This window comes from Schistocerca americana, chromosome 5, assembly GCF_021461395.2.
Source record: "Schistocerca americana isolate TAMUIC-IGC-003095 chromosome 5, iqSchAmer2.1, whole genome shotgun sequence".
Lineage (NCBI taxonomy): Eukaryota > Metazoa > Arthropoda > Insecta > Orthoptera > Acrididae > Schistocerca > Schistocerca americana.
This window is the reverse complement of record NC_060123.1, coordinates 560,820,325-560,840,921: the sequence shown is the minus strand read 5'-3', so window position 1 is coordinate 560,840,921 and position 20,597 is coordinate 560,820,325. Positions and strand designations below refer to the sequence as shown.

The 20,597-nt window shown below is 44.5% G+C and overlaps 1 protein-coding gene across 1 annotated transcript in view; it reads left to right on the top strand.

Moving 5' to 3' along the window:
- Positions 1-3,343: 3,343 nt before the first annotated feature.
- Positions 3,344-20,597, top strand: part of LOC124615593 (cytochrome P450 6k1-like) — a gene marked incomplete in the record, with an annotated part of 133,097 nt that continues 115,843 nt past the window's right edge. Inside the window, 1 exon segment of the mRNA XM_047143578.1 lies at positions 3,344-3,431.

The window sequence follows — 20,597 nt, the reverse complement described above, 5'->3', positions numbered from 1 at the left end:
TTCATCAAATTTGCTAGAAATATTTATAAATTATTCAAACAAATTTTCCTCGTCAATCACTCTATGTACTAGTGAAAATCGTATCAAAATCTCTACAGTAGTTTGTGAGATTGGCCTTCGCATACAGAGAAAAAGGAACACCGCGGGGGAACATTATAATAGTGCAGGGCTTTACAAGTCGTTGATTTTGAGCATGAGCATGAGCATTCGCGACTGTTCGTGCTCACGCTCTTGCTCGCGAGCAGAGCAGTTGCGGTGTGGTGGGAGGGAAAGCGCGCGCTCTGTGTGGCCACGAGAAAGAAGCCCCAGCTGTCAAGTACGGGAGGCCCAGTTTTGTAACACCGACGATGTCTTTGCAGTTCAATCAGTAGTGGGAGAAGTCGCACCATTTTACACACGAAGACGAGTTCGCAAAATTTTTAGTGTTTTATAAGAGACTGTATACTTCCAGTAAGTTCAGTTCACGAAGACATTACGCGTATCATTACACCAAGGAATATGGAAACGCAAAATGTTAAGGGTCTGAGCGTGTACAAGAGGCATTAAAACTTAAGACGAAGCTCTCAGAAGAGGAGGAAGGAAAGACAGGAAAATCAAGTTGGTGGGACAAACAGCAAGGTCATCGGTCCCATCGGATTAGGGAAGGATGGGGAAGGAAGTCGGCCGTGCCCTTTCAAAGGAACATATGGTTCAAATGGCTCTGAGTACTATGGGACTTGATTTCTGAGGTCATCAGTCCCCTTGGACTTAGAGCTACTTAAACCTAACCAACCTAAGGACATCACACACATCCATGCCCGAGGCAGGATTCGAACCTGCGACGGTAGCGGTCGCGCGGTTCCGGACTGTAGCGCCTAGAACCGCTCGGCCACCCCGGCTGGCGGTTGATTTGGGGGAGGGGACCAAACAGCGAGGTCATCGGTCCCATCGGCTTCGGGAAGGACGAGGAAGGAAGTCGGCCGTGCCCTTTAAAAGGAACCACCCCGGCATTTGCCTGAAGCAGTTTAGGGAAATCATGGAAAACCTAAATCAAGATGGCCGGACTCGGGTTTGAACCGTCCCCCCCCCCCCCCCCCCCCCCGAATGCGAGTCCACAGGGCTACCTCGCTCGGTCGAAAATCAAGTGAGTGTGCTGTTCGGATGGGGTAGAAAATTGCACTACTTTTAGCAAAGTCCTCGCGCCCTTTCACGAATGGTGATCTAATAAAAGAATACTTCGTAGCTGCAGCTGAAGATTTATCTCGACTTAAGGTGAAAGAGTTTAGCATGGTGGCTTAATCAAATATGACGCATGTTATGGCAGACGACGTTCAGAGTTAGCTTGCAAAATCTTGTAAAGTGTTTGTTACATATTCTTCAGCGCTCTATGAAGGTGTGCATACCATAGGCACATAGCCTTAGTACCGTGGAAAAACTATATAGAATGTAGGTTTGAGGGAGCTTCCAGTAGCCAGTACACACTGACTTGCAGCTTGAAGTAATCGATCTGTAATGTGACAGGGAATACAAAGGTATTACAGATTTTGAGATTTACAGAATTTGACCCTGCTGAGCGAAAGGAAGCTCAGGGTCAAATTAAATAGTGGAACCAGCAAGTGCCATACCCTAAAAAATGGTCTTCCGCAAGGATCAGTCTTAGCCCCCTGGCTCTTCAACATCTATATAGCAGATTTGCCTCATCTGCAATCACGTAAATTTGCCTACGCATATGATTTAGCTATTACAGCGGAAAGTAACTCGTTTGAAAACCTGGAATCAGCACTAAATGAAGATCTAGCTACACTGAAAAAATGCTATGACACATGGTATCTAAAACGCAATGATTACAGTCATGCATCTAAACAACAAGGAAGCGAGAAGGGAACTGCGCCTTATAAATGGTAAAGCTGTCAGCCACGAGAATTTCCCAAAATATCTCTGTATTAAGCTAGATAGCAGCATGACTTTCAGGCAACACCTAACTGATACTGCCCAAAAGACAAAGACGAGAAATAACCTGCACAACAGACTGGCAGGCACCACTTGGGGTTGTGATGCTGCCACTCTACGAACTGCTGCACTGGCACTGGTGTATAGCGCTGCAGAATACTGTGCCCCAGTCTGGAGCAGAAGCCCGCACGCCAAAAAAGTGGATGTACAACTAAATGCTACTCTGAGAACCGTCAACTGTACTCTCAGGCCAACCCCCATTGAGTGGCTTCCGGTGCTGGCAAACATCGCTCCTGCTTCCATACGTAGAGAGAAAGCAACCCAGGACATAGTAGAAAAAATTGAAGCAACCCCAAAGCTACCCATACATGCCGGGATGGGAGGACCCACGAGAAAATGGCTCTGAGCACTATGGGACTCAACTTCTCAGGTCATCAGTCCCCTAGAACTTAGAACTACTTAAACCTAACTAACCTAAGGACATCACACACATCCATGCCCGAGGCAGGATTCGAAACTGCGACAGTAGCGGTCGCGCGGTTCCAGACTGTAGCGCCTAGAACCGCTCGGCCACTCCGGCCAGCGGACCCACGATACTCAAGTCCAGGAAACCTATCGTCTGGAGCAGAACATTGGGCACAGAGGGTCTCGATGCTGAATGGAAGAATGCATGGCAGGGTCTGAGAAGAGGCGTCGTGGAAAACCATCACCTAATCCACGACCCAACAAAAAAGGCTGAAGGCTTCAATCTCAACAGGACGCACTGGTCAGCTCTAAACAGGTTTCGCACAGGAGTTAGACGATTCAAACAGCAAACAATCACATGGGGCTTTACAGACGATTCGTGTTGTGACTGTGGCGAGATACAAACAATGGACCATCTTCTGGTTTCTAACATTCATGGTTTCAGAGACGGCTCTCTGATGTCGCCCTACAAGTTAACGGACAATGCCAGGAAATGGCTCCATAATCTTAATGTTACTGTGTAATTAATTGTCTTCAATTTATGTGATTTTTTCCATTTAATGTAATAATGAAGTTTCCCTGACATAATTGTAATGCAATAATTGATATAATTTGTTTCCACATTGTAAGTTCCAAACGTTTATTGTGATTTATATTAATCTTATCTGTTCATTGTAAAACTTATCTGGAAGATCGAACGAGAAAGAAATAGAGATTTCTCCAAAAATTCCCCTGGAGATCTATTTGCTCGTTTACACAAGTCTTCACACGGATCCCCACCCTAATGCCTGTGACGGTGGAGGGGTACACTACTCGCTGTGTGCCAGCCAAGTGTTCGCCGTCTGCTCGCGTAGCGCGTTTGCTGTGAAGCCCTGTGTAGTAGCGGACAGGGAAGACGTCACGGCTTCCTACGGCGGCTGCTGGAGCAGTGTGTTGGCCACCGTCCGCCAGATAGCCTTGCTAGCAGGCCGGCTGCGGTCTCGTACACGCATGCATAGTTGAGAGCTAAAACCAGTCAGCGTTCCTGCGCAGAGCGGGTGAGTTCAGCGTTCGCTGTGATTACTTGATTTCTTGCATCAGTTGACCAATCGATCGCTAGTGCACGCCAAGTGAAATCACTGCCCAATTTGCGTTCGGTACCACTTGTCACACAATTTGCTTTGACCTTGGCAGCGCAAACCGACGCTGCGTCACCTCGAAACAGTCTTGTTTACTGGGCGTGTGCTTTCAAGGCGCGCCGAAGTGCTTGTTTACATTGTGCACCGTTCCTTACTTGTAACTTTACCGTCAATGTTATCCTTTTGTTTACTTTTATTTTTAATTATAAGCTACGTTTACTCCTAAAAATGTTTCCGAAATTCGGGGGCACACGTAAGACAGGTACTTTGTATTGGGAAGGTAGAGCTCTAGATGTTGCGTGGAATCATGTATTTGGTTTTCAGCAGATATAAAATCCCGAAAACAGCTGTGAAACTGTTGATGACGCTACTAGCATACTTTTCACTAAAGGATCGCGCATGTACTGAAAATCACACTACTATTAACGCATTGTCCGCATCTCGTGGTCGTGCGGTAGCGTTCTCGCTTCCCGCGCCCGGGTTCCCGGATTCGATTCCCAGCGGGGTCAGGGATTTTCTCTGCCTCGTGATAACTGGCTGTTGTGTGACGTCCTTAGGTTAGTTAGGTTTAAGTAGTTCTAAGTTCTAGGGGACTGATGACCATAGATGTTAAATTCCATAGTGCTCACAGCCATTTGAACCATTTTTTATTAACGCTTTACAGTCGGCCAGAAACATCTAGTTTACACGAAATGCAGTCTACTTGTTTCTGATCTCTCCATCGGTGTTGACGTTGGCACCTCGGAGTCACACAGCCTCAACGTTTTTTGTTATGTCAAAGATCCTCAGGCTGCAGTTTATTGATGTTGTATATTCGTACAACAAATTGATTGATTTCGCAATACACATTCCATCGTCAGATGTAGCTGAAAAACAAATTTATTTCAATTCAAGGAAATATTTCCAAAGATGGATGCCAATAACCACCGGTCAGTTTGGGTTTCGTATGCGTTGTAAAACAAAACAAGAAAAGACAAAAAGTTTCCATTCAACTCAATGTGATTTTACCTGTATAGTAAATTGGTATTTCAGGATGATCGTTATTGGCTATCCACACGTGATATATTTCATTAAGTAGATTTAACTGGTTTACCATACATACCCGATGATGGAATGTGTATTCTGAAACAGATCAGGTATGTCCCACGAGCATAGCTTGAGATCATGTAGTAAAAATCGACTTTCATTCATAGCCAGGCGTGCGCCGAAACTAATTCAAATGTGGTACGTATTGCTTTGCTCAGTTGAACGTAATACATAGAAATGTCGTCAGTATAACAGACACAGAGTGTAACAATGGGTATTTTAAAGTGCCGATACGTCCATTATCATCTCAGTTCTACTTCCGGAAACCAACTTACCGTGTGTGGCGGTGGCTACACTGTGTAGTAGTATCATTTTACGCTCTTCGTGTGAAATGAGATCATATGAAATTACCGGCCAGGAGACCATATTTGGGGTTGTTCTTCCAATACCACTCAGACAGAAGCTTGAAAAAAAAAAACCGTCTTAAGACTTCCTGTAAGACTGGTTCTATAAAGTGGATATCTCTGGTTTTGCAGTAATCGTCATTGCGTGAGATGTATGTGACGGCAAGTAATGTTTTCGTCTGATTTTTTTTTGGAAAGAGCGATATAGAAGTTTTAACACTACTAATTTGATGATCCAGTCAGAAAAGCATAACTGAATTATAAAAATGTCTATTTACGGAGAAGAAAATCGCTTGTTGACTCTCTCCGCTCGCGGAATGCAAACTAGTAGTTAATAATTAACAGGATAGTAGTAATAGCACGCAGAGTACGATAGGTGGTGTTGAACCGACGAATAGTTCCAGATTCATGTTTCATATGAACTGACGTAGAGATGAAAATGTATAGCAGATGGAAGAGGAACACATTCGAGTAGTGTTTCTGTGGCATGGGAGAAAGCTGTCGCCAGATCGCCGACGGGTATACGAAAGACATACAGCACCGTTGTAGTCATTATAAAGCAATTGGTGAGCGACAGTCAGCGGTAGCTTCTGCCCCTTCCCCTCATCACCACCGAGCGAGGTGGCGCAGTGGTTAGCACACTGGACTCGCATTCGGGAGGACGACGGTTCAATCCCGCGTCCGGCCATCCTGATTTAGGTTTTCCGTGATTTCCCTAAATCGCTTCAGGCAAATGCCGGAATGGTTCCTTAGAAAGGGCACGGCCGATTTCCTTCCGCATCCTTCCCCAATCCGAGCTTGTGCTCCGTCTCTAATGACCTCGTTGTCGACGGGACGTTAAACAGTGATCTCCTCCCTCCCTCATCATCTCCACCGTTCCGTCAAATGGGCTTATTGCAGCGTGAACAACTCAGGCAAGAGGCTGCTATTCTGAGGCAAGTGGCAACAGGACGTTAGCGATATGTGTCAAGGACCCTGGCACAGTAAAAACTAACCTGACGTAGACTCCGTCAACATTACGCCTCTTTCAAACGTGGTAGTCAGGTAGCTGGTCGGGAATCGTATCCTCTCTCTACTTGTTAAACCAAATGAGAAACTGCTTACGTAATAGTCAGCTAAAATATTACGATAGCTGCGCCACCATAGAATCGAAAAGCTTGAACAATGTCATGAGCCACTTGGCACTTGTATTCAAATGGTTCAAATGGCTCTGAGCACTATGGGACTTAACATCTATGGTCATCAGTCCCCTAGAACTTAGAACTACTTAAACCTAACTAACCCAAGGACATCACGCAACACCCAGTCATCACGAGGCAGAAAAAATCCCAGACCCCGCCGGGAATCGAACCCGGGAACCTGGGCGTGCACTTGTATTTATTTACCTGAAAACTAGTACAGAATGTGAATTCATCGCTGTAGCACTACGTGAAAAGTTGGTGTTTGCTAATAACGTATTTATTTTTATTTTTTATTGTACACTTAATCATTTACGTGTTAGAATAATGTTACCGTACCATACCAGCAAGAGCCTATTTCCAGAGGTTTAGATAGTTCGTACATAGATGTCATCGTCTTTCTTTGTATTAACAATATTTTCATTTTGAATGCAATTCCGAATCGTCTCACGTTTCAATTTTGGTTTTAAGTCTGTATAATTCAATAGGCATCTGTAAGACTCTGAATAACGCGATCTAAATGAATGGGTTCGAAAACTTCACGGACGACACACCTGTGGCACTCTTTTCACATAACAGTGTGTATCCTTTTATCTCTTCCAAACTTTTGTATCCGTAGTTTTTTACATCCTGTATATTTTTCACTGGGTACTGGCAACAAGGATTCAACGGCATAACATACGTGGAACTCAATCAAAAAGTAACAAGATAGTAGCAAGCGCGGCCTAATCAGCAACCTCCGCCCCCCCTCCCCCCCCGCCCCAATGAGACGGACTTCTGCGTCGTGATAAGCGGCGACACAGGCAGCAACGCAATTCATATTCGGATTGGTGTAGGACAGTGCTAGTACGGGGTTCCAGGAGTGCTGTTTGTGGCTACAGTTCGTAGTGGAGGTTAGTTAGCCTACGAGACCTAGTAGCCTGTAGCATTCACATATGGACAAGCATTTAATATAGTGAGCGGCAGTGTGACGCTCGAGAGGGACATAGTCTCGTTGACGTTTTATCCAGTAATACACTCCTTGTCAGGCCACTGTTTAGTTGTACCTGTTGGCAAGCACATCCAAAGAGTTGCTATGTAACTTAAGAATCGCAGTGTAAGAAAGTGTATATTTGTGTTGCCACTAATATGTTTGCACTGCCACAGTTCCTCCGGCCACATCGGAGCATAAAGCCTAATACGACGTGTGAAAGCCGTTCTACCGACATGACCCGTACTCATCAGTTTGTGATCTGTGTTGTTGACAAATGTGAAGTAAAAAGAGTGTCAACAAGATCTGACGGCTTTAAAACACATATAAGGCAAATATTAAGAGTAATAATAACTGTTTTATTGGTAATTATAGAATAGTGTTAATGGAAATTAAAGAAAAAAACACTGGAACGACAAATTTCATCAGATTAACTTTTGAAGATGACGTCCTTCAAATGCCCTTCTGTGATGAGGCACTCTTCCAATCTCGCACCAAAACTGACGAACGCCTTCCCTAACATTACAGGAGATAGGCTGGCGAAAAGAAAAAATCACAAACGCTCAGATCAGGAGAGCGTGCTGGCCACCGGCCATCCAATATCCCCGAAACGCGAGATTACTCGTCCACGAAACTTACTTTTTGAAAAGTCCATCACCTCATGGGCTGTAACGGCAGTTACCCTATCCTGCTGGAACCACATTCTACTGTACACTAAGCGTTTTGTCCGAATTTCAAGAATCAGGAAGTTTTGTAGCATCAAAAAATAACGTTGCGAATTGACCGTAACAGTTCGACCACCCTCTTAAGTACGGCCCAGTGACACAAGTCTTTGTTCCACCAGACCACTCAGTGACCTGAGGACTTTGCAGAGGACGTTCATGCAGTTCTTCAGGATTTATAGCTGACGAATAACGAAAGTTCTGTTTGCTAACATAACCGTCCAGATCAAAATGCACCTCGTCGCTCGTCATGAAAATTTTTTCATCTGTCATCAAATCAATCATTTGCTCTGAAAATGCTCTTCGCTTTGCATAGTCATTGGGCTTTAACTGCTGAACAATAGCCATTTTGTGTGGATAGAAATGCAGATCGAACCGCAAAATTCATCTTACCGAGCGGTCAGACGTATGCAAAGTAGCAGCTTGTTTACGTGTCGGCCGCCGAGGACTGGCTTCCACAGCTTCTCTTACTCCATCGATATTCTCTGGCGCCCGGCTGACCTTGGACGGCCTGTCGACTTTCGTTTCAACGCTGAACCGGTAGCTCTGAAGTTACTCACCCACGGCATAATTGTGTTGCGTGTCGGAACTTTTCCTCGTGGACCTAAATTAAAACGCCTAAGGAACTGCCGCTGCACAGCAACACAGGAATCGCCGCTTTTAAAAAACGCCTCGACAGCAAACGCGCGGAGCTCGACGGATCATTGCTCCATGGCTGCTAATAATGTCCACGTGTAGGCTCTGAAACGCCCCCATCCCCACCACCAACTCGCTCAACCACGTGGCAGCGACACCAATCAGATCATTTTGCCGCTCCCGCTATAAAACGAAGTCATGAGCAGTACGACTGTACTGGCATTTAAATGTGGTGCATTTGTTGCTCTCCCCTCTTCCCTCGCCTCACGCTTCAACAGTGCTGCGCGGCGTGGCGTTGTGGGAGCTGTGAAACGTGGCTGAAATTCTCTAGAACTGGACCTGGGCATGGTCCACGACACGAAGTCTTGGCCACCCTGAGTTACAACGTCGACTTCGCTCTAGATCCCTGCTTCCGACATCTCTATCCGCTCTTGATGAAGACTGGATCTGACGGGATACCAATTCGATTCTACACAGAGTACGCAAAAGAACTTGCCCCCCTTCTAACAGCCGTGTACCGCAAGTTTCCAGAGGAACAGAAGGTTCAAAATGATTGGAAAAGAGCACAGGTAGTTCCAGTTTTCAAGAAGGGTCGTCGAGCAGACGCGCAAAACTATAGGCCTATATCTCTGACATCGATCTGTTGTAGAATTTTAGAACATGTTTTTTGCTCGCGTATCATGTCATTTCTGGAAACCCAGAATCTGTTCTGTAGGAATCAACATGGATTGCGGAAAAAGCGACCGTGTGAGACTCAACTCGCTTTATTTGTTCATGAGACCCAGAGAATATTAGATACTAGCTCCCAGGTAGATGCCGTTTCCCTTGACTTCCGGAAGGCGTTCGATACATTTCCGCACTGTCGTCTGATAAACAAAGTAAGAGCCTACGGAGTATCAGACCAACTGTGTGGCTGGATTGAAGAGTTTTTAGCAAACAGAACACAGCATGTTGTTCTCAATGGAGAGACGTCTGCAGACGTTAAAGTAACCTCTGGCGTGCCACGGGGGAGTGTTATGGGACCACTGCTTTTCACAATATATGCTCGTATAAATGACCTAGTAGATAGTGTCGGAAGTTCCATGCGGCTTTTAGTGGGTGACGCTGTAGTATACAGAGAAGTTGCAGCATTAGAAAACTGCAGCGAAATGCAGGAAGATCTGCAGCGGATAGGCACTTGGTGCAGGGCGTGGCAACTGACCCTTAACATAGACAAATATAATGTATTGCGAATACATAGAAAGAAGGATCCTTTATTGTATGATTATATGATACCTGAACAAACACTGGTAGCAGTTACTTCTGTAAAATATCTGGGAGTATGCGTACGGAACGATTTGAAGTAGAATGATCATATAAAATTAATTGTTGGTAAGTCGGGTGCCAGGTTGAGATTCATTGGGAGAGTCCTTAGAAAATGTAGTCCATCAAGAAAGGAGGTGGCTTACAAACCACCCGTTCGACCTATACTTGAGTATTGCTCATCAGTGTGGGATCCGTACCAGGTCGAGTTGACAGAGGACATAGAGAAGATCCAAAGAAGAGCGGCGCGTTTCGTCACAGGGTTATTTGGTAAGCGTGATAGCGTTACGGAGATGTTTAGCAAACTCAAGTGGCACGACTGGCTCTGAGCACTATGGGACTTAACTTCTGAGGTCATCAGTCCCCTAGAACTACTTAAACCTAACTAACCTAAGGACGTCACACACAGCCATGCCCGAGGCAGGATTCGAACCTGCGACCGTAGCGGTGGCGCGGTTCCAGACTGTAGCGCCTAGAACCGCTCGGCCACATCGGTAGACTCTGCAAGAGAGGCGCTCTGCATCTCGGTGTAGCTTGCTGTCCAGGTTCCGAGAGGGTGCGTTTCTTGATGAGGTATCGAATATATTGCTTCCCCCTACTTAACCTCCCGAGGAGATCACGAATGTAAAATTAGAGAGATTCGAGCGCGCACGGAGGCTTTCCGGCAGTCGTTCTTCCCGCGAACCATACGCGACTGGAACAGGAAAGGGAGGTAATGACCGTGGCACGTAGACTGCCCTCCGCCACACACCGTTGGGTGGCTTGCGGAGTATAAATGTAGATGTAGATGTAGAATGGGCTGTCATTCGCCCACAGCCATTCTGGCACCTCATTGAAAGTACATCCAGCAGAGTTCAAGCCTTCATAAAGGCGAAGGATGGAAGCACCACACACTAATGTCCGCTAATAAGTTTCCGGATACTTTTGGTCAGGTGGTGTTATTTGGCAACCATAAACGTTAAAAATCACTTTCGCACGGCAGAAAGTTCACCATATCGTCCACAACAACTCAGCGAAAACAGTATTTGGATACATTTACTCGCTTTGGACTTGTTTTGGCCGCCCATGTTGCCTGCCGCAACTTGTAAGTGTACCCAAGTTCGGAGCGAGATGGCTCAATGCTTAGCACACTGGCTCGTATTTGGGAGGAAGATTTTTCGTTTCTGCTTCTAGACTTCCTGATGATTTCCTTGTATCATCTAAGACGAACGCAGAGATGGCATCCTTAAAGATAAGACACGACCAGTTTCTCCACGAGACTTGTCCTATTTGACCCGCTTGAATTTAACACGACAATCAGATTGCACAACCCAGTCCTTCCGACATTAAATACGACTGACATTAGCCTTTACACTGAAGCACCAAAGAAACTGCTATAGGTATGCGTATTCAGATATAGAGATATGTAAACAGGCAGAATACGGCGCTGCGGTCGGTAAAGCCTATATAAACAACAAGTGTCTGGTGCAGTTGCTAGATCGGTTACTGTTGCTACAATAGCAGCTTATCAAGATTTAAGTGAGTTTGAACGTGGTGTTATAGTCGGTGCAGGAGCGATGGGACACAGTATCTCCGAGGTAGCGGTGAAGTTGAGATTTTCCCGAACGACCATTTCAATAGAGTACCGTGAATATCAGGAATCCGGTAAAAAATCAAATCTCCGACATCGCTGCGGTCGGAAAAAGATCCTGCAAGAACGGAACCAACGACGACTGAAGAGAATCGTTCAACGTGACAGAAGTGCAACTCTTTCGCAAACTGCTGCAGATTTCTATGCTGGGTCATCAACAAGTGTCAGTGTGCGAACCATTCAACGAAACATCATCGATATGGTCTATCGGAGCCGAAGGCCCATTCGTGTACCCTTGATGACTGCACGACACCAAGCTTTACGCCTCGCCTGGGCCCGTCAGCCCAAACTTTGGACATTCGGTGACTGAAAACAGGTTGCCTGGTCGGACAAGTCACGTTTCAATTGTATCGAGGGGATGGACGTTTACGGGTATGGAGACAGCCTCATGAATCCATGGACCCTACATCTCAGCAGGGGACTGTTCAAGCTGCTGGAGGCTCTATAATGGAATGGGGCGTGTGAAGTTGGAGCGATATGGGACCCCTGATACGTCTGGATACGACTCTGACAGGTGACACGTACTTAAGCATCTTGTCTGATCACCTGCATCCATTCATGTCCATTGTGCATTCCGATGAACGTGGGCAATTGCAGCATGAAAGTGCGACACCCCACACGACCAGAACTGTTGCAGAGTGGCTCCAGGAACTCTTCTGAGTTTCAACACTTCCGCTGGCCGCCAAACTCTCCAAACATGAACATTATTGAGCATATCTGAGATGTCTTGCAACGTACTGTTCAGAAGAGATCTCCACCCCCGTGCTCATACGGATTTATGGTCGGCCCTGCAGGATTCAGACTTTAGTGGAGTGCATCCACGTCGCGTTGCGGCACTTCTGAGTGCTCGCGAGGCCCCTACACGATATTAGGAATGTGGTCCAGTTTCTTTGGCTCTTCGGTGTACTTGGCCACAGCGCTAGAGAGGCTGCAGAAGGGCGAGCAATCACAGTGTGGATATCCCCGAATACAGGAAACTGACAACGCGAGCGGAAACGGGGCTGAAGATTGCTGCCTTAAGGCAGCAGGAAGAACTAACTGAAAATTCAACCCATCTCCTCTCCACCAAATAATGATCTCCGAAGTTACAGTGATGAACAAAAAAGCTCTTCAGCTTGTTCTCGAATATAATTTGGCGATGAATCATATGAAGAGTCTGCGCTATATATGGCTGCCAACACGGATTACAAGAATGCAGTAGTAGCTGGAGATTATTTAATGTACTGCCACTATAGTATGGATCTTCTAAAATAAGAATCCTAGACCAAGATTCACTAATTAATATATCCTAACAGTCAGTCAGATTTATGCTTATGATGCAGTTCAGAACGAGGAGATGGCGGTCACAAGGAATGGAATACAACTGTCAAATTTCATGTAATTAAAGAACTGTATATTATCAGCATTAGACTGATAAAGTAAAGAACACACAAACAACACTGAAACACCGGAAATTACAGGAACTGGAAAACTACGGCAGGCGAAATGGTATATCGTGCCAGATTTTTTTCTGAAATGTTGAACGTATATCTATGACTACCACAAATTTGTACCTTTTCTTTTTTTTTTCCGCCGAATGTCAGTGCGGACTGGCATCGGCGTAAAATTCTACTGAAACATTTGTTATTGTCGCTTTACAGATGTTACCTCCTGTGCGCATTTTGTGTGTTCCCGACGCCTTGCGCGTTGAATTTAAGTCTCAGATGTGCAGAGAAAGGGAGAAACGTTTGGAGAAAACGATTTTTACATCCTTGATGTATCTTCAGATCATGAGTCTACTTGCGTATTTGAAAATAATAGTTCTTCAGTTTTTTCCGAAATACATCCCGCTGAAGATTCATCAGTGAATCAAATTTCTGCACTTTCTGTACATAATTTTGAATGCTTAAAGTAGAAATTACAAACTTTTTAAAGTTTTTGAAAATTTCAACTCACATTTCCACAAAAGAATCATAACTTCCCCCCCCCCCCCCCCCAAAAAAAAAAAAAAAAAACAGAATTTAGCCAGTTTGCATGTAATGGCATTTACCCAAGAGAGCAGCAGCATATGTGTTCTACAGTAGTGGCTACCTTAAGGTATTTATCTAAAATATCATTCAACGCCGAAATAAAGACTGGGAATTTGGACTGAACGAGGGAGTGACGACTGTTTACAGTAGAACAATCGACAGATAACGTATGTCTTGGTGTCTCGTGGCGGCATCAGAAGACATTCTTCTGTAGAGAGCCTGTATACAGAGAGAGTGGCCATAGGTGAAGCTGCCTGTGATTGGTTGATTAGCTTTGGCGCCATTTCTCTGCCAAACGTCTCTCGCGCTTCCTATGTTCGCCGCGCTTTTGAGTTGAATTGAAGTTCAGAGGACTTTTGGAAACGATTAAAAGGTATTAGAATTATTGGGAGACTTGTTATGCGTTGTGCATGCATGTTCGATTTAGTTGTATATCTTTTTTAAGCTCTTATTTCTTTAATATACTGGTAGCATCACAAGCTTTTCTGAAGCCAATATCTGACAGTCCTTGCTGGAAACGGAAAGTTCCTGTAATTGTTGTGCCACGCTCATTCGACTTTATAGCGTCAAACTTTATTTCGTTCCGAATCAGAACACTAGGCATTATTTTGGTTTCAGTATTACTGCCTGACTGTTGACGCAGGCAAGTTGTAAGCACGTTTTCCGCAGTTGTCGTGGTTGCTGAAACATTATTCGTGGTAAATAATTGTAGGTACTCTTGAAGACCGTTTTTAATAGGCTTACTTACTGTGGGGTAGAAGGGATACGGTAGGTTTCTTGTTATATTTGGTCGTTATTACAGTAGCCTACATTTAACATTACCTGATTTTTGTAATATTTTTCGTTTGTTATGCACGAGAGATATTCAGTAAATCGTAAGCAGTTGTTTACTTGTGACATGCAAAAAGTTTGAAGACGTGACAAGAAGTACTAATACGTCTCACACTTTTTGCATGTCACAAGTAAACAACTGCTTACGACTTTCATTCATCTGACGTAACATAGGTACGTTAAATCTTTAGCGTTATGCACTTCCGATACAAAAGAAATGCTATACACTATTTTTTTTAATTTACGTTACTTTCGTTGCAATATGTCTAGTAAACGAACTTTAAAGGAGATAAAAGCAAGTAACGAATAATTTTTACAGCCACTGTATCAAATTTTCCTGTGCTGTACGTAGTAGGCTACTATGAGTCTATTATAGCTGTTATTGTTGTTGTTGTTGTCGTCTTCAGTCCTGAGACTGGTTTGATGCAGCTCTCCATGCTACTCTATCCTGTGCAAGCTTCTTCATCTCCCAGTACCTACTGCAGCCTACATCCTTCTGAATCTGCTTAGTGTATTCATCTCTTGGTCTCCCTCTGCAATTTTTACCCTCCACGCTGCCCTCCAATACTAAATTGGTGATCCCTTGATGCCTCAGAAAATGTCCTACCAACCGATCCCTTCTTCTAGTCAAGTTGTGCCACAAACTCCTCTCCTCCCCAATTCAATACCTCCTCATTAGTTGTGTTATCTACCCATCTAATCTTCAGCATTCTTCTGTAGCACCACATTTCGAAAGCTTCTGTTCTATTTATCGTCCATGTTTCACTTCCATACATGGCTGCATAGCTGTAAAGAAAGGCATTTAACGAATGATTTCGCCATATTGTCTTGCGCTTTTGATTTGGTGAGTGTGTACTCCAGTACTCCACTACTGACCATTCAAAAGTCCCGCCCGCAGTTTGGCAGAAAAATGGCCACCGTATCGTCCGGTTGGCCACTCTCTCCCTATACAGACTCTCTACTTCTGGGAGTATACTCACCGGATGTCGTAACTGGCAGCGCGTTTAACCTCAAGTCGTGAATACTGTCCACAGCGTCATTTATATTCCGGGGCAATTTACTTTCTCTTGATTAATCCCATGAATGCGCAGATTCTAAGAAGAAAACTTTAACTATCATGGCGCCTAATCAGAAATCCATTATTATACGCCTCCAGCTACGCTGACAGTGACATTGCAACCGAAATGACTAGTAAGTAGAGTGTTTTCACTGCGTCGCATAAATAGCCGTCTGACAAACACTGAAATACGAGGTGAACAATGTGGCTCTACTTTATATAGTCAGCTGAGAAGGACGTTATTAACAACGTGAGGGGAGAAGGAACGACACGAGTTTCTCATGCTGCCGCCACCTGGTTTGTTTAACCGAAAAAACACCTTCCTGTTGAAGTATCGATGTGTCTGAGGGAGACCACCGTCTCGCCAAGATGTGACTTTAACGGCCATCCTTCATTTTAAAGGAAATCAGTAGTCCTTAATTGGGAGTGATATCGAATAAGAACTATTATAACAAATTGGAGCAATGCTTACACAGCGTAACTTCGTCTCGCTCTTGGCTCATATTCAGAAATATGTGAACAATTAATAATTTAGCCATGAAATTAAATACTACACGTCGTTTTCCATGGATATGTTGTGAAATAAATGCCACTACTTAGTCGTCCATGCCATTTGAGTGTGACACTACAACCAGACAGATTAGGTCTTGTCGTACTGTTATGACAACTACACTGATTAGCCGAAACATTATGACTACTGCCCACCGCGAGCTTGAATGCCGCCTGGTGGCGTTGGCGATCACGTGACGCGGTAAGAAAAGTATATAAGCGGAGCAGAGACGATTGGGAAATAGTGATAGTATGGGTCGCAGATGAGGAAATCAGCTCATGTAAACGAATGAAAAAGTTCAGAATGTTCTAACCCGGTACCTGATCGTCACCGATTCTTCAGTGTATCTACTACAACGTCAACACGGCACATGTGATACAGTTATAAAGGAACAAGACGTATAACAAGTTTCTTTTTCTTTTCCTTAAAAAGGGGGGTGAGAGATACACAGGGTGGTCCATTGATCGTGACCGGGCCAAATATCTCACGAAATAAGCGTCAAACGAAAAAACTACAAAGAACGAAACATGTCTAGCTTGAAGGGGGAAACCAGATGGCGCTGTGGTTGGCCCGCTAGATGGCGCTGCCATAGGTCAAACGGGTATCAACTAAGTTTTTTAAAAAATGGGAACCCCCATTTTTTATTACATATTCGTGTAGTACGTAAAGAAATGTGAATGTTTTAGTTGGACCGTTTTTTTCGCATTGTGATAGATGGCGCTGTAGTAGTCACAAACGTGTAAGTACGTGGTATCACGTGACGTTCCGCCAGTGCGGACGGTATTTGCTTCGAGATACATTATCCGTGTTAAAATGGACGGTTTACCAATTGCGGAAAAGGTCGATATCGTGTTGATGTATGGCTATTGTGATCAAAATGCCCAAAGGACGTTTGCTATATATGCTGCTCGGTACCCTGGACGACATCATCCCAGTGTCAGGACTGTTCGCTGGATAGTTACGTTATTTAGGAAAACAGGAATTGTTCAGCCACATGTGAAACGTCAACCACGACCTGCAACAAATGATGATGCCCAAGTAGGTGTTTAGCTGCAGTCGCGGCTAATCTTCACATCAGTAGCAGACAAACTGCGCGAGAATCGGGAATCTCTGAAACGTCGGTGTTACATCAACATCGTTGCACCCGTACCATATTTCTATGCACCAGGAATTGCATGGCGACGACTTTGAACGTCGTGTGCAGTTCTGCCACTGGGCACAAGACGATGACAGATTTTTTGCACGCGTTCTATTTAGCAACGAAGCGTCATTCACCAGCAGCGGTAACGTAAACCGGCATAATATACACTATTGGGCAACGGAAAATCCACGATGGCTACAACAAGTGGAACATGAGCGGCCTTGGCGGGTTAATGTATGGTGCGACATTATGGGAGGAACTGGCCCCATTTTATCGATGGCAATTTAAATGGTGCAATGTATGATTTCCTACGTAATGCTCTACCGATGTTACTACAAGATGTTTCACTGCATGACAAAATGGCGATGTACTTCCAACATGATGGATGTCCGGCACATAGCTCGCGTGCCGTTAAAGCGGTATTTAATAGCATATTTCATGACAGGTGGATTGGTCGTTAAATCACCATACCATTTCCCGCACGTTCACCGGATCTGACGTTCCCGGATTTCTTTCTGTGGGAAAAGTTGAAGGATATTTGCCATCGTGATCCACCGACAACGCCTGACAACATGCGTCAGCGCATTGTCAATGCATGTGCGAACATTACGGAAGGCGAATTACTCGCTGTTGAGAGGAATGTCGTTACACGTATTGCCAAATGCATTGAGGTTGACGGAAATAATTTTGAGCATTTATTGCATTAATGTGGTATTTACAAGTAATCACGCTCTAACAGCATGCGTTCTCAGAAATGATAAGTTCACAAAGGTACATGTATCACATTGGAACAACCGAAAAAAATGTTCACACGTACCTACGTTCTGTGTTTTAACGTGAAAAACCTACCTGTTACCAACAGTTCGTCTAAAATTGTGAGCCATATGTTTGTGACTATTACAGTGCCATCTATCACAAAGCGAAAAAAGTGGTCCAACTAAAAAATTCATATTTCTTTACGTACTACACGAATATTTAATAAAAATGGGGGTTCCTATTTAAAAAAAACGCAGTTGACATACGTTTGACCTATGGCAGCGCCATCTAGAGGGCCAACCATAGCGCCATCTGGTTCCCTCCTTCAAGCTAGACAAGTCTCGTTCTTTGTAGTTTCTTCGTGAGATATTTGGTCCGGTCACGATCAATGGACCACCTTGTATATAAGATGATACTCTTAATTATGGAAACCGGTCGTCGGGAATAAATACTAATGAAAATGATATTGACTATTAAATTTTCTTCAAACCAATTACAGAGCTCACCTTCTTATCTCTAATTATGAGAAATTTCAGATGTTACTTCTCTATAAGTACTCGAAATTAGGTTTCGTTATCCGAAAGAGTTTCCCGTGTGCGTATTCTGATTTACATACTCGAGACGATTCATGGCGACCTTGAAGAGCAAAATCACAAGTATAAACACTGTTTTGCCGAATTTATTTGAAGTTGTGCAGACATACGTCAATTAATCTTCAATAACTGTCATTCACCATCTTTGTGAAAGGCGAACATAAAGTTTAGAATAACATACTCCCGACACTTAAAGCACCGAAAAGTAGAAAGGCATACGGTACGCCACATTTGCAAGCCACTTCATGTAATGGAATCGCCGCCTTACTAGCATAAAAACGCCAGTGAGCAATAATAATAATTTGTAAACAGCTAATGTCCACCTATCAAAAAGATCCACTTCAGTAGCTCTAAGCATAAGAAACGCCATCCATTTAACTTGAACAAATTATTTTCGGGGCTATAATTTACTCTTAAAATTGCCCACCTTCTTAGCAGAGTGGTCACCACGTCTGACTGCCATGCAGAGGTCCCGGGTTCGATTCCCGGCTGGCTCGGAGATTTTCTTCGCTCGCGGACTGGGTATCGTGTCATTTTCCTCATTTCATCATCACCGACTCGCAAGTCGCCCAATGTGGCGTCAGCTGAATAACTTGCAACTCGACGGCCGAATTTCCCCAGGTGGGAACTCCCGGCCATCAATGCCATACGATCATTTCATTTTTTCACACCTAAAATTTCCGGTAAAGATTCTGCATATTAATCGTTTCCAATAAACCTGCGATTTCAGTCCGTAGATTCCAAGCCGTGTCCCGATTAAGATAGTTTTTATCCTAAGGATGCCACAAACTCCTTCGTTGACTAAACTTATTAGTTTCTCACTGCCCATGTCTCGTGTCGTGTTGGCAAATGTGACCGAATAAAATAAACTGATTTTAATTTCCAGAATGAGATTTTCACTCTGCAGCGGAGTGTGCGCTCATATGAAATTTCCTGGCAGATTAAAACTGTGTGCCGGACTGAGACTCGAACTCGGGACCTTTGCCTTTCGTGGGCAAGTGCTCTACCATCTGAGCTACCCAAGCACAACTCATGCCCCATCCTCACAGCTCTACTTCTGCCGGTATCTCGTCTCCTACCTCCCAAACTTTACAGAAGCTCTCCTGCGAACGCTGCAGAACTAGCATTCCTGAAAGAAAGGACATTGCGGAGACATGGCTTAGCCACAGCCTGGGGGATGTTTCCAGAATGAGATTTTCACTCTGCAGCGGAGTGTGCGCTGATATGAAACTTCCTGGCAGATTAAACTGCCTGTGATTTTAATTTCACCGACAGCCGTCCGAAATCTGTGCATTCGGGTCGTGAGATGGGCTATATTGTGCCGCTCTCGTAGTAGCGTACTGATTTGAAAACGTTGGAATCCACCGATGCCAGTGGCACTGTGACTGCAACCGAAGTCAAGGACGACGAGATTGTCCCGTGTGAGTGACTCAACGCCTGCGCCGCGGTGTTACATCATCATTTCTAGCATCGCAGCGAGACTTGAATCCCAGAGGGTAGCATCTTCCGAGACATGCTACTCAGCCGCCGTAAAGAGCCCATATAAATAAGTGCCGCCTAGCAGCCAAGCTACGCAGTGACGTAATACTTGTTTACTGAAGCACTGCAGTTGTAAACACTCCAGCTGTATAGTACCGCATGAACGGCATGTGTGCGTGAATTCCTAAGGGACCAAACTGCTGAGGTCATCGGTCCCTAGACTTACACACTAATTAAACTAACTTATGCTAAGAACAACACAAACACCCATGCGCGAGGGATGACACGAACCACCAGGGGCCTCGAAGACCATGACATGGCGCCTCAAACCGCGCGGCCACTCCGGAGTGGCCGTGCGGTTCTAGGCGCTACAGTCTGGAGCCGAGCGACGGCTACGGTCGCAGGTTCGAATCCTGCCTCGGACATGGATGTGTGTGACGTCCTTAGGTTAGTTAGGTTTAATTAGTTCTAAGTTCTAGGCGATTGATGACCTCAGAAGTTAAGTTGCATAGTGCTCAGAGCCATTTGAACCATTTATAACGCCTTGCGTGTCGTTGTTTACTGGTGCTTAATGCCAGTTGACGCTCTGAAATTCTGTTCCACATTTCATACTGTCGCTTTTACTTAACAAATGCGTAAGTATCGAATATCACTTAAGCTGTATTGAAAAACTTTGCTTTCAGTAAATTATTATGACTGCGTTATGGCCTCCAGTTGGTACTAGTACTTCCAATGAAGCTTTATTGCCTGCAATGAACATTTGCGTTATTCTGGTTTCGTTTGATATAAAAAAAAAACATC